A 12378-nucleotide genomic window follows, 5' to 3' on the forward strand; every position below is an offset into this window, starting at 1 on the left:
TGGCATTTTCTCTGGCAGGAAAATGAACAGTTTGGTCTTAGAAAGATTTTTGATATAAATATTTCAAAAATAACAATAGCAAATACTGATTGAGGACGTAAATATTCCAATATTTATTTTAAATACTTCATATTTATTAAAGCGTTTGATCCCCCAAATAACTCTATGAGATGGGTATGTATACTCTCTCCATTTTACAGATGCTGAAGAGAAAGTGTAAAAAAATTGCTCCAGGTCACAGAGGTGGCAAGTGTTTGATCTCAAGTTGCCTTAGCCTGCCCTTTACCTACCAAATGCTGCCAAGTCACCTGTAAAATTCACTTGCCCAGACACATCGAGCAATCAGATTAATTGAGATTTTATTCTAAGATGGGCAGCATTACAAAGAATTTATAGACAGGTAGTGAGATACCTAGAAAGACAGACGGATGGTAAGAATTCGCTGATTAAGAAGACACCTCCATGTGAAGTAGCTATCAGTTGGTATACCAAAACCAAATCATAGAAAGATTAAAGAACTTGGAGGTTATCAAATCAAGCCTGGAACAGAATTTTCTAGGTCATATGCAGCCAACAATGTTTGCTACTAGATTGAGAAGAAGCTACATTTTCTTTTAAGCACTTTGCTAAGTAAAATTACAAAGATGGTAGAAAGAAGAATGCAAGGTTAATCAATAATTAAATTGTTAGAAAATGAAGTTTTGCTTAAGATATCAGATAAAAGCATTCGAGAAATTAATTAAAATGCATATAATGCTGCTGCTGTAGAAATTTAGGTAACAGGCAGATTAAGTAAAAATTAATTTTTCTTGCAAGACACTAACCTCCAGAATATCAAGGGGTGGACAAAAAAGAAACAGTACTAAAAAATTTTTTTGAACCCAGGTGATCAAAATGTTATTCAGTTTTCCAAATTCAAACACTATGAAGCTGTGCAAGTCCTTAGATAATGGCCCTACCATTTTCCCATTACTTTCCAACTTTCATATTGCTCTACATATTCAAAGGTTTTGTATTAGAGATAGCGGATATCACTAGTAGCTTTAAAATAAGTGATTCTTGACCCCCATCCAGATATTAAGTGTTTTGCATGCTCAGACTCAGGTTTAATTTAAAGACCTACTGGTAAGGCACTCCATAGAATAAGTGTGAAACAATAGTCATTTACGTGAATTAAATATTTGACATTAAAAGTGTTTTGAGCCTAGAAACAGACACATAAATGATCGTAGTTAATGGAAATACTGCCATGCTTAAGATCATTCAGCACTTCCCCAGAATGCAAAGTATATTTAGAATTAGATGCAGATTTACATGTGAATAAAAGATTTTCTCCAGCCTTACTCTCCAACATCCAATGAGTAAACAACAGAACAGCAATGAGAAAGAGAAAGTGACATGAAAATAATTTGAGGGTGAAAAGCAAGAATGAGAACTGTTCATGCTCAGGTAAATTCTGAGAACAAGGTAGTGCTATAAAGAGGGGAAAGAATAGAAAGAAGTATTAATTAATAGTCACTAAAAATTAAAAAGCTGTCCCACTTGAAAGTATTAACTGGGTTATTAAGAGAAAAGAGGAAAAATTACTGTGGACTGTGCAATGTGGATCTGGGACAAAAGGTAGTATAGGAAAGCATAATTTATAGAATAGAAAGCTATATGGAGTTTTAAAAATAAGCAGTAATTTTGACCAGCAAAATAGAGATGAGCATACTCTTAAGAAGAGGAAAATGTTGAGTTGCAGCCATAGTGGGGTTCTGTTACAGCAAAAGTACAAGACAATGGAATATGCAGCTATTAAAAATTAGAAGAGACAAGGCCAATATTCTGTAGTACTGGAAGTTTTTGGTATTCACTAAAATTAAAGATTTAAACAAAAGGAAAGTCAGATGTCTCTTACCTTTAGAATGCACCAGTATGGATGCAGTTCTGGAAATGTACTATACAGGCATGAGTTCAAGTCCTCTGATGGGCCAGAGGGATTTTTATCTCCTCATCCAGGAGCAGGAGGGCCAGCACATTTCTTGCTTTTAATGATCTGAGGCTTCCAATGTTTTCCTTTTGTCTTTCTCTAGCATCTCTGGCTTTTTCTTGAGCCTATTTACTCTTGCTTCATCTTCCTGTTATTTATATATATTCATAGCAAACACTCCTTAGCATTCATTTTAGGAACAAAAGCTTATGATGGTATATAAAATTCTTATCTTTACCTTCCTTCTCTCTATATTGAAAAATAATTTCTTTACCTTTTATTCTTAGAAATACTATTTCACTACTCTAGTATTCAGAACATACCTCAATTTCTCCAGGTTAAGTTTCTGAAGTTCAGCAAATTACATGAAATTCCAATAATTCAAAGTAGAATAACCATATGGTTTCACAACACACTGTTATTGTTTTTTGTTTATCTCTTTTGAAAAACTTTAAACTGTGGATTGCTTCATCTTTTGGTAAGCTAAACTCACAGATATTACTGTTTAATATGTACACTTGATCAACTTTTCCCATATTGTATTTCTATTGAAAGTTTCTTTTGCTAAGGTTATCAAGCTAGTTATCCAATTTGTTAGTCAATTATATTTTTGGTTTTGACAAGTAAGAAAGCTTTCACTGAATTTTCTTATTACACATGCATTTATATTATTTAAAAATACATATTCATAGAAAAAACAAAACATAGAAAACCGTAAGAGTCACTCGAAATATCTCAACTTGCAGATAACCATTGTTAACATTCTGCTATGCATCATCATTTAGAATCATAGAGCCAATCCTCAAAGAGTAATAGACACAACGCTTCACCTACTGGTGTATAAAAGCTGGCCCATGAATTAACATAGAAAGAAAATGCTGGTTCATGGTAACTATTGCTGTATGTGTGTCTCCATCAACTGTTGGATACTACCTATTCTTCTGGGGATATGGGATGAAATATCCTCTCTCAGGAAGATACCTGGATAGCAGGGCAGAAAAGCCATTTTACATTCAGCCTTTTTGACAAAGAAGTAAGCACTTGAAAAATTATTGACTTTTTCTGTTTTATTTTCTAGTATGGCATTCAATTGATTTGAACTGTTTCTTTTTAAAATATATTTTGCATAGTGCATCATGGTGTAAAACACACAACAGTTATTTCAACAAATATTTATTGTCTAACTTTCCTTTTGGCAACTGATGATGTGGATATATTCGATGAAATTTTAATTTTAAATAAAAGCTCTGTCATATCATAAGAACTCTGAAGCGATACAATTTTAAAATTCTCAAATTTCATGGGAAAGCTTGCTTGGAGATTGGATTATTTACTTCTCACCCAAACCAGCTCTTCTCTCTCAATTCCCTGTGTCCATGGTTACCAGCATCATTCTCTTGCTTATCTAAGCTAAAGAGGCCTTGGCTCTTTTCTCTCCCTTCATCCCAACCATTGTAAAGTATACAGTTCAGTGGCATTAATTATATTCAGAGCACTGTGCAACCATCACCACTACTTTTTCCAAAACTTTATTCATCATCCCAAACAGAAACTACCGTACCCATTAAGCAAGAACTCCCATTTCCTCCCTCTCCTTTGCTACTGATAATCTCTAATCTACTTTAGGTCTCTATGAATTTCCCTATTCTCTATGAAGTTCCCATTCTAGGAACTTCATACATGTGGAATCATACATAAGTGTCCTATTGTATCTGGTTTATTTCACTGAGCATGTTTTCAAGGTTCATTCATGTTGTAGAACTTCACTCATGCATCAGAACATCATTTCTCAAATATTCTATTGTATGTAGATACATTTTGTTTATTCATTCATCTGTTGATAGACATTTAGTTTCTGTCCACCATTTGGCTACTGTGAATAATGCTGCAATCAACACTGGAGAACAAGCATCTGTTTTCGTCCCTCCTTTCAGTTCCTTTGGGTATATACCTCGGAGTGGAATTATTGGGCAATATGGTAATTTTATATTTTTTTGAGAAACTGTAAAATTGTTTTAAAACATATTTGCAACCATACTTCAATTTTATATCACAATTTAATAATTAAATACCAATAGTAATCTTTTAATAAAAGTACCTAACTCTTACTGATCATTTCCTCTATGCCAGCATCTCATCTAATTTTTCTCAATGATTCTGTGCAGTAATTACCATCATTAGCTACATTCTATCAAGGAGAAAACTGGGGCTAACAAAAATCAAGCCATTTGTCCCATCTGGTGGTGGACGGGATTGGCAGGTAATTCTATCTGTATAAAATACCTAAAGAAGATTTAACTGTTGTCATTTTACGGTAGAATCAGGGCCACAATGGCTAGAACAATTTGCTTTGAGGTAACAAGCTGAGTAAGTAACTGCAGGGTCACTAGAACTGCAGAGTTACACTAGAACTCACTTCTTAATGACTTGCCCAGCTCTTCCATTGCACCAGGATGCCTGCCTCACTCATATTATATACATATATATAAAAGATAATATTGTGATCATTGTATATCTACACATTCATATTTACTCTTAAACTGAAGTCCATTTGTCTCATAAGTAAAAAGAGAAAAAGCTGGAGACCAAGATTATTACAATTATAATAAACCTGAAGTATTTATGGAATAATATATTTGCACTAAGCATTGCACCAAATGCTTTACACACATTATCTTAACTTCACAATAAATCTATGAGGTAAGTGTTATTATCACTTCCCCTTTCTGTATGAGGTATAAAGTAGATATCAGAAAAACCAATGAACTTGGAAAAGTGTACACAACCACTAAGTTGTAATGCAAGGCTTCAACTCTCAGTGCACCCAAAGTCAAAGCCCATGATATTAACTCTTCTTATTCTGTAAGAATTATCTATCATAAGGAAGAAAATCAGATGCAAAGAGGATTTGTCTAACTTTTACTCACACTTAAAATCATAAGAAACCCTAACTCAGAGAATCATGAATGCTTATGATTTTATTATTTAAAATGTTTATGTCTTAATGTTCTTTTTGTTACAAGTGTTAAATTCATAAAATGTTGGTTGATCCTAGATTCCTTCTAGGAAAGGCAAAATGGGAGAAATTCCTCACCACTGAGCAATGCCAATGACTTGAATGAAGTGACTAAAATAAATTAACACGAGTGGTGTTCACAATGAGATTGTTAGAAGTGCTACATATTTTTTAACAATGATTCTTTTGCATCATGTTAGCTATGGAGTCTCAGCTGGCAGCTATCAGCTGTCTCTAGCTGTAAATGACAGCCCAAGTGAGCAGGGCTCACCTACACTTGCTCTGCTCCCACTGATCCCTCCATCCCCATCTCGCAGCGGTGGGGAAGCACCTGCCCCTTCCAAGAAAGAGAACACCTTTGTGAACACTGCCTGCCCCGGCTCTATCGGAGAGGCAGTGGGTTCAGTGTCATAATGCGGTCTTCACTCCACATCCAGGATATCCAATCCTGACTCCACCCCTTACTAACAAGGGAACCTTGGACATGTTGCTTAACTTCTCTGTGCCTCAGCTTTCTCATCTATAAAAAAGATGATGATAGAAACATTTAATCCATAAGGCTGTTGAGAGGGTGGATCCTTCAAATAGTAGTCCATACTAGGAGCTCAGTAGCTGTCAACTAATATCATTAATCATTAACACTATCTCCCAGGAAAGATTAGCCATTCAGGAACTCCAGCCCCAGTAAGAAGGTGGACAAATATGCCTGTGGCTGACAAGTGGATTGGCCAAGTAGAGGTAGGAGGTCCCTGCGGTGTTACTTTAACAGAAAGCTGAAGTTGATTCTGTAATTCCCGTTTGGCTCTGAACCCACATTCTATTGAAAGGAAGTTTGAATTTGTTCCAGCAAATCAAACTTACTGGGCTTTTAACCACATGACTCACCCCAATGTGAGTGCTAATTCTGAAAAACTCCACCCTCACTTCCCCATGAACACATGTTATCACTCTAGAGTCACTGCAAACAGACAAAGGGAAACGAAGCATGAAGCTCATTCTAGGTCACTGGTGAATGTATGTGAAAAGAAGGTGCTGTCTTCTGAAGAGAAGTGATTTATGTTGGAAAAGGTTAATGGCATTCTCTTTGACATAGGCAGGCTTTTCAGTAATACTGAGTTCTCTTAAAATTTGAAAATTAGGCTGGGCAAGGTGACTCACGCATGTAATCCCAGCACTTTGGGAGGCTAAGGCAGGCGGATCACTTGAGGTCAGGAGTTTGAGACCAGCCTGACTAACATGGTGAAACCCTGTCTCTACTAAAAATACAAAAATTAGCCTGGCATTGGGGCAGGTGCCTGTAATCTCAGATAGTTGGGAGGCTGAGGCAGGAGAATCGCTTGAACCAGGGAGGCGGAAATTGCAGAAGTTGCACTCCAGCCTGGGCAACAAGAGTCAAACTGTGTCTCAAAATAAATAAGTTAATTAAAAAATACAAAAATTAGCCGGGTATAGTGGAGTGCACTTCTGGTCCCAGATACTCAGGAGGCTGAGGCAGGAGAATCACTTGAACTCGGGAAGCAGAAGTTGTAGTGAGCTGAAAGCACACCACTGCACTCCAGCCTGAGTGACAGAACGAGACTCCATCTCAAAAAAAAAAAAAAAAAAAGAAAGAAAGAAAGAAAGAAATTAAAACTTCCCTTTAAGGATTTTTTTCACTCCATGTTGAACTGATTACTGAGGACATTGACTAAACTTTGAAGCAGAGCAGTTCATTAATAAATTCGTTGTGATACAGTTTTACATGTTTAGAAGAATTCCAGAGTGGACGAGCAATGAACCTGGCATCAATTCTCTCCTTTAGCAAAACTTGGAAAGAATATTGATATTAAAACTACATTACTATTGGAAGAGATTTCTGTCTCTATTTGACACAAATAAAGAAATGTATATTACATGAGTATTTCCTTTCCTCAATTCCTTACAATGTGTACACACTAGTTCTCTTTGGGAAGAAACAAGCCAAGCACAAGTTTCAAAAAATTCTTACTGATAACGCACACAGGAAGGGGAACATCACACACCGGGGCCTGTTGTGGGATGGGGGGAGGGGGGAGGGATAGCATTAGGAGATATACCTAATGTAAATGACGAGTTAATGGGTGCAGCACACCAACATGGCACATGTATACATATGTAACAAACCTGCACGTTGTACACATGTACCCTAAAACTTAAAGTATAATAAAAAAAAAGAATTAAGAGCCAACCTGGTAAATTAAAGTTCTCCATTGCAGGTCTATTCTATTGGGTAATAAAATGTGCTTTCCTTGGGCCAAAATCAGCAAGAGTGTTACATTAGTTTCCTGGTGCTCCTGTAACAAATCACCACAAATGTAGTGGCTTAAAACTACACAAATTTATTATCTTACAGTTCTAGTATCTTATATTTAAGGTTTTAGAGAAGGTAGAACCTTGAATAGTAGCCCATACTAGGAACTCAGTAGTTGTTGGCTAATATTATTACTATTGTCATTAACATTAACACTTACTATCTCACAAAAATGGTTAGCCATTCAGGAACTCCAGCCCGGGAAAGAAGCTGAATAAATATGCCCATGTCTGACAAAAGGACTGGCAAAGTGGAGGTAAATGAGTTCAAAATGGGTCTCACTGATCAACAGTCAAGGCAGGGCTGTGTTCTTTCTGGTGGCTCCAGGGAAGCTGGGTTTACCTGCTTTTTCCTGCTTCTAGAGGTTGCCTGCATTCTTTGGCTGGTGGCCCCTCCTCCATCTTTGCCCAAAATGATGAGTTGAATCTTTCACGCATCACATCCCTCTGAGCTCCTCTTCTGCCTCCCTTCTCCAATTTTAAGGACCTTTGTGATTACATTGGGTCCACCTGGATAATGCAGGCTCATTTCCCTAGTTTCAAGCCAGCAGTTTGGCAAATAAATTCAATCTGCAAATTAATACCCCCTTTGTCAGATAACTGAACATATTTATAGGTTTCTGGAGTTAGCTTGTGGTCACATTTTGGCAATGATGGTTCTACCTATCACAGGTAGAAAATAAAAAACAAGAAAAATAAAGTAAAAAGATAGCGTACAAGGGAAAGCCAAATGCCCTAGGACGACACTTTCAAACATCACATCCACCTGTCTTAATCTAGGTTGTTGAAGTGAACAAACAGCTGAGGGCATGGTATATTTAAGCTTCTGTGAGGGAAGGACAGGCCTCCCTCAGCCCAGGAATGAAATCCACTATACCTGAAGGCTATAATAACAGATCAAATGCTCAGAGATTTTACTCTGAAGGACTGTTCATAGTGTAAATGTTGCCCAGGAGCCATTAAATACGTTTGCCCCCACTTTTTGCTTGCTTAAATGGAAATTCCACCAAGTGAATAAATGCATAGCAAAACTAGGTGCATTCTTGCATTGTGGACAGTCAACACACCTAAAGAGTGTGACTCAAAACTAATTGAAATTAAAAGCAAAATTCTCCAATTGATGTGTTTCTGGTGTCCCCTTATAGACACGAATTCCCTCCTTTGCCTCTCCCTTATGTTTCTGCCTCAAGCAGCAGGCAATGAAGGCTAAACCTCTGAAAGTGAGCAGCTGAAAAATTGGGATATATTGCTGGCGTACTTGCTACTTGTGAAATATCTCCTGTGCTAATAATGAAATCCATCATGTGACTAGCTGTCTTTGCAAACCAAAGAGGTAGAGCAAGTTAAATTTCTATTTCAACTGATGCTTTTTATAAAGAAACCACAGCAGCTCTCATTGTTTATTTAAAATTAGTGCAAATGAAAGCTTTTAATTGTCTCTGTGATGTGGCTTCCTTCCTGCTTAAGATGAGCTCACGGTGCCTCCTCCATGATCCTCTCCCCTCCCCAGCCTGGTCTGCTGTCTCAGCTGTATGCGCAACTCATTCTCATCTCCATGGTGTCACTCATGTTATCTGGCCTGAAATCGTGCCTTTTCTCTAAGCCATTTCAATAGGATAAATTGGAATACTATTTTCCATATGAAGCTTTGGTCAAATACTACAACTCAGATTAATTTAATGCCACGGAGATTGCTACCTAATTTGTTTATATGTTTTCTTTCTAATCTTCTAAGATGTTCTAGGCTTTATTTGACTGCATCTCACATCTTGTTTTGTAGTTTTCTCAGTATTTAAGGCAGAACCTAATGTTCAAACTCACTGGTAATCACGGAAACACAAATTACAACCGTGAGAAATGATCAAATAACATGTGAGATCCAACGAAATGGCAGAAATGGGAAAGTCAATATTACCAACTGTGACTAAAGATGGGAGGAATTAAGTACTCTTAAGTCCTTGTAGATATAAAGTTGTGCAGCTATTCTGGATCAAATTGGAAGGACTTGGGAAAATAAGTTTTTTTTTTTGTTTTTTTGTTTTGCCTTAAGACACAATTCACTCTCTCCTGGAGAGAATATCCCAGAGATATTCTCACAACATCCATCAGCAGACACAAATGGGAATGTTTTCCACGGTCTCGTATGTGGGAATGGGGAGTTGGCGACCACCCCAGGGTCCATCAGGGGAGAGGAATTGTGAACTATACTGGAAGCACACTGCAAAAGAGCGTGCAGCAGACAGAGACAACATGGGGAGAGCTTACACACATAACATTAAAAGAAGAAAGAAAATACAAAATATTTTCTACCACATTACTACTTTTGTAAATTTAAAACATATACACATAAAACATTACATATTGGTACATTTTAAGACATAATTAACTCAATCTGAGGTCCAAACTAAAGCAGCTAATGACAGACAGATGTGGATATACAGAATCTAGCAATGTCATGTGAAAGTCATAGGCAGTTTTCTGTCTCATCTCTTAAGAGGGCTTTTTTTTTTTTTTTGAGACAGAGTGCCCAGGACTGAGTGCAGTGGCATGATCTCGGCTCACTGCAACTCCCGCCTCCAGGGTTCAAGCAATTCTGCCGCAGGCAATTCTTCTGCCACAGCTTCTCAAGTAGCTGGGATTATAGGTGCACATCACCACACCACTTGGCTAATTTTTTGTATTTTTAGTAGAGACAAGGTTTCACCATGTTGGCCAGGCTGGTCTCGAACTCCTGACCTCAAGCAATCCACCCGCCTCGGCCTCCCAAAGTTCTGGGATTACAGCTGTGAGCCCCTGCACCCGGCCCTTAAGTGGGTTTACTTTTGACTAAAGATAACATTACTTATCCTTTAATTAAATCCAAAAGTGAGCGATGAAACACTGAGTGGAGTTGTTAAAAAGATTTTCAGGTGTTTTGTTGAACCTGAATACATTTCCATTTGAGCAGTTGCATTTATCTCTGAAAACATAGCCAGCAGGGAGCTTTAGAACATCTGCTATCAAAACCATCAAAACTGAAAGCCTTTCTATTCCATCTCTTACAATTATATTGAAATGGATTGTTGACCATTATTTTCTATCTTCAACACATTTATTTTCATCAACAATTTCCCACCAGCACAGCAGTATGACATTTAATGGAATAGCTATTGTGAAATAATTATTTTTACCATTATAATTCTAGATCTGCACTGATTTTAATCAAACTATTCCAAATACCTTTTTGATCATAGTTATTATATAAAATTTAGAATAATCTGATCAGGTTGGAATAGCTTCTCCTAATTAAACAAGTGTGTACATAAAAGGTGTATATGAATGGCTGTTTACATTTTAAGGAATAAAAGAAAATCAGACTTATGAATGCCTCATTAAAATGAACAATAATTCAGATTGTGTTAAATCAGTTCTCTATAACACATGTCTGCATTTATGTGTGTATATATATTATAGAAGTGTGTGTATGTATCATAGAAGACTAAATATATGGTAAAGATTTCTATAGAGCATAATATGTAAAGTAAGAGACTTATATAGAAATGGAAATTCAGAAGGTAAAATTTCCCAAGAGAAAAATATTCATTCTAATATATCAATCATGATTTACTAAGTTGCAAATCTTTTTAAAACAGTCCCAACATTTTAGATCAATTGTTAACCGACAATTGGCTTACATGAGGTGGATTAATTAGTTACTAGCTTCATTTGTACTTTCTAAAAGCATGTTTTAGCTTCTATTTGTCATACAACAGAGTTGAGCATGGGCTACCTTGTTTAGAATTCTCTTGTTTCTGCATGTGGAGGTTAATACCCATGACATGAGCACCAAAAACCTGGTCAGTGTGCATGGGGAATGGACTATTAACATGTTTCCCTGCTGTTTCTTCTAGGAAAACTGACACGCTTCACTTTTCTTGATCTCTTTCTACAAAACACACAAATTAAGCAAATATCTGAACACACCAACAAACAAAAGCAATAAACAAACACTTCAATTTATTGTGTCATCTTTATTTTTATGTAGTGTTTATTACATTAAAACATATGTTATATATATGTCTTGAACAAGTCACTGGGCTAGACACTAGGTATTGAACAGACAAATAAGTTATAGTCCCTGCCTGTAAGAAGACTAAAATCTCTTCAGAAAAATGTAGGTGCCATGCATTCTAATGAAGGACACGGTAGGAAAAAAGCCTGTGAGAGAGTAGTGTGTTCAGTCAGGCTCTAGGTTATTTCAGTCCAGTCTTTCACGGCTCCTTATTCTTCCCAATGCTTAGGAAAAAAAATCCCTAAGCAGTGTTGCTTGACCAGACCTGTGTGCTTGTCCCCAATATGCTCAAGAGAACGACACAGGTACTTTTCTGCCCACCTTGAGATAATCAATTGTCCTGAATGGAAAATCAGTGCTATGACTGGCAGCCCCATACAGGCAAGCATGTATGTTATACCTCCACCGGAATCAGTAATGAAAGTAATGATGGGCATCAAATATTACGTAGCCTGTCTTAGCACTTGTGCCTTTGCACACAATAGAGTTAATGTGAATCATCTTGGTGTAGAAATTGTGAGAAAAAGGTCACTGTGTAAACTGACAAAGAGCTTTCCTCTCAAGTGACAAGTTGGACTAATTGCCTGGGGCCCCATGCTGAAACTCAACAATATAATGACCAGCGTGTTCCTTATAGTGACTGATATGGCATCTGAGATGGAGGAATTCAAAATTGAGTATTTGTTCGTTATCATTTTACAAAGTAGCTTAAATTAAGGATTTTTAAATTAAACAACAAAAATCTCTGTTGATACAAATGTTTCCTGGTCCCTTCTAGATTCTTAAATCAAACTTATTCAATGTAGGCTCAGGCCAAATTACTTTGAACTAAAAATCAGCCAGGTTCAGTGGCTCATGCCTATAATCCCAGCAATTTGGGAGGCCAAAGTAGAGGGATTGCTTGAGTCTAGGAGTTCAAGACCAGTCTGGGTAACATAGGGAGACCTCGTGTCCACACACACACACACACACACACACACACATCCACGTGGTGGTGTGCACCAATAATAC

The 12378-nt window shown here is 37.0% G+C and overlaps 1 protein-coding gene and 1 long non-coding RNA gene across 4 annotated transcripts in view; one reads left to right on the forward strand and one right to left on the reverse strand.

Annotated features, from left to right (window-relative positions):
- Window positions 1-12378, reverse strand: part of FGF14 (fibroblast growth factor 14) — a 683612-nt gene that overhangs the window by 404704 nt on the left and 266530 nt on the right. The window lies entirely within an intron of this gene.
- The window catches only part of LOC134738078 (uncharacterized), a 116483-nt gene that overhangs the window by 18094 nt on the left and 86011 nt on the right, over window positions 1-12378 (forward strand). The gene's annotated exons all lie outside the window — the stretch shown is intronic.

This window comes from Pongo pygmaeus, chromosome 14, assembly GCF_028885625.2.
Source record: "Pongo pygmaeus isolate AG05252 chromosome 14, NHGRI_mPonPyg2-v2.0_pri, whole genome shotgun sequence".
Classification (NCBI taxonomy): domain Eukaryota; kingdom Metazoa; phylum Chordata; class Mammalia; order Primates; family Hominidae; genus Pongo; species Pongo pygmaeus.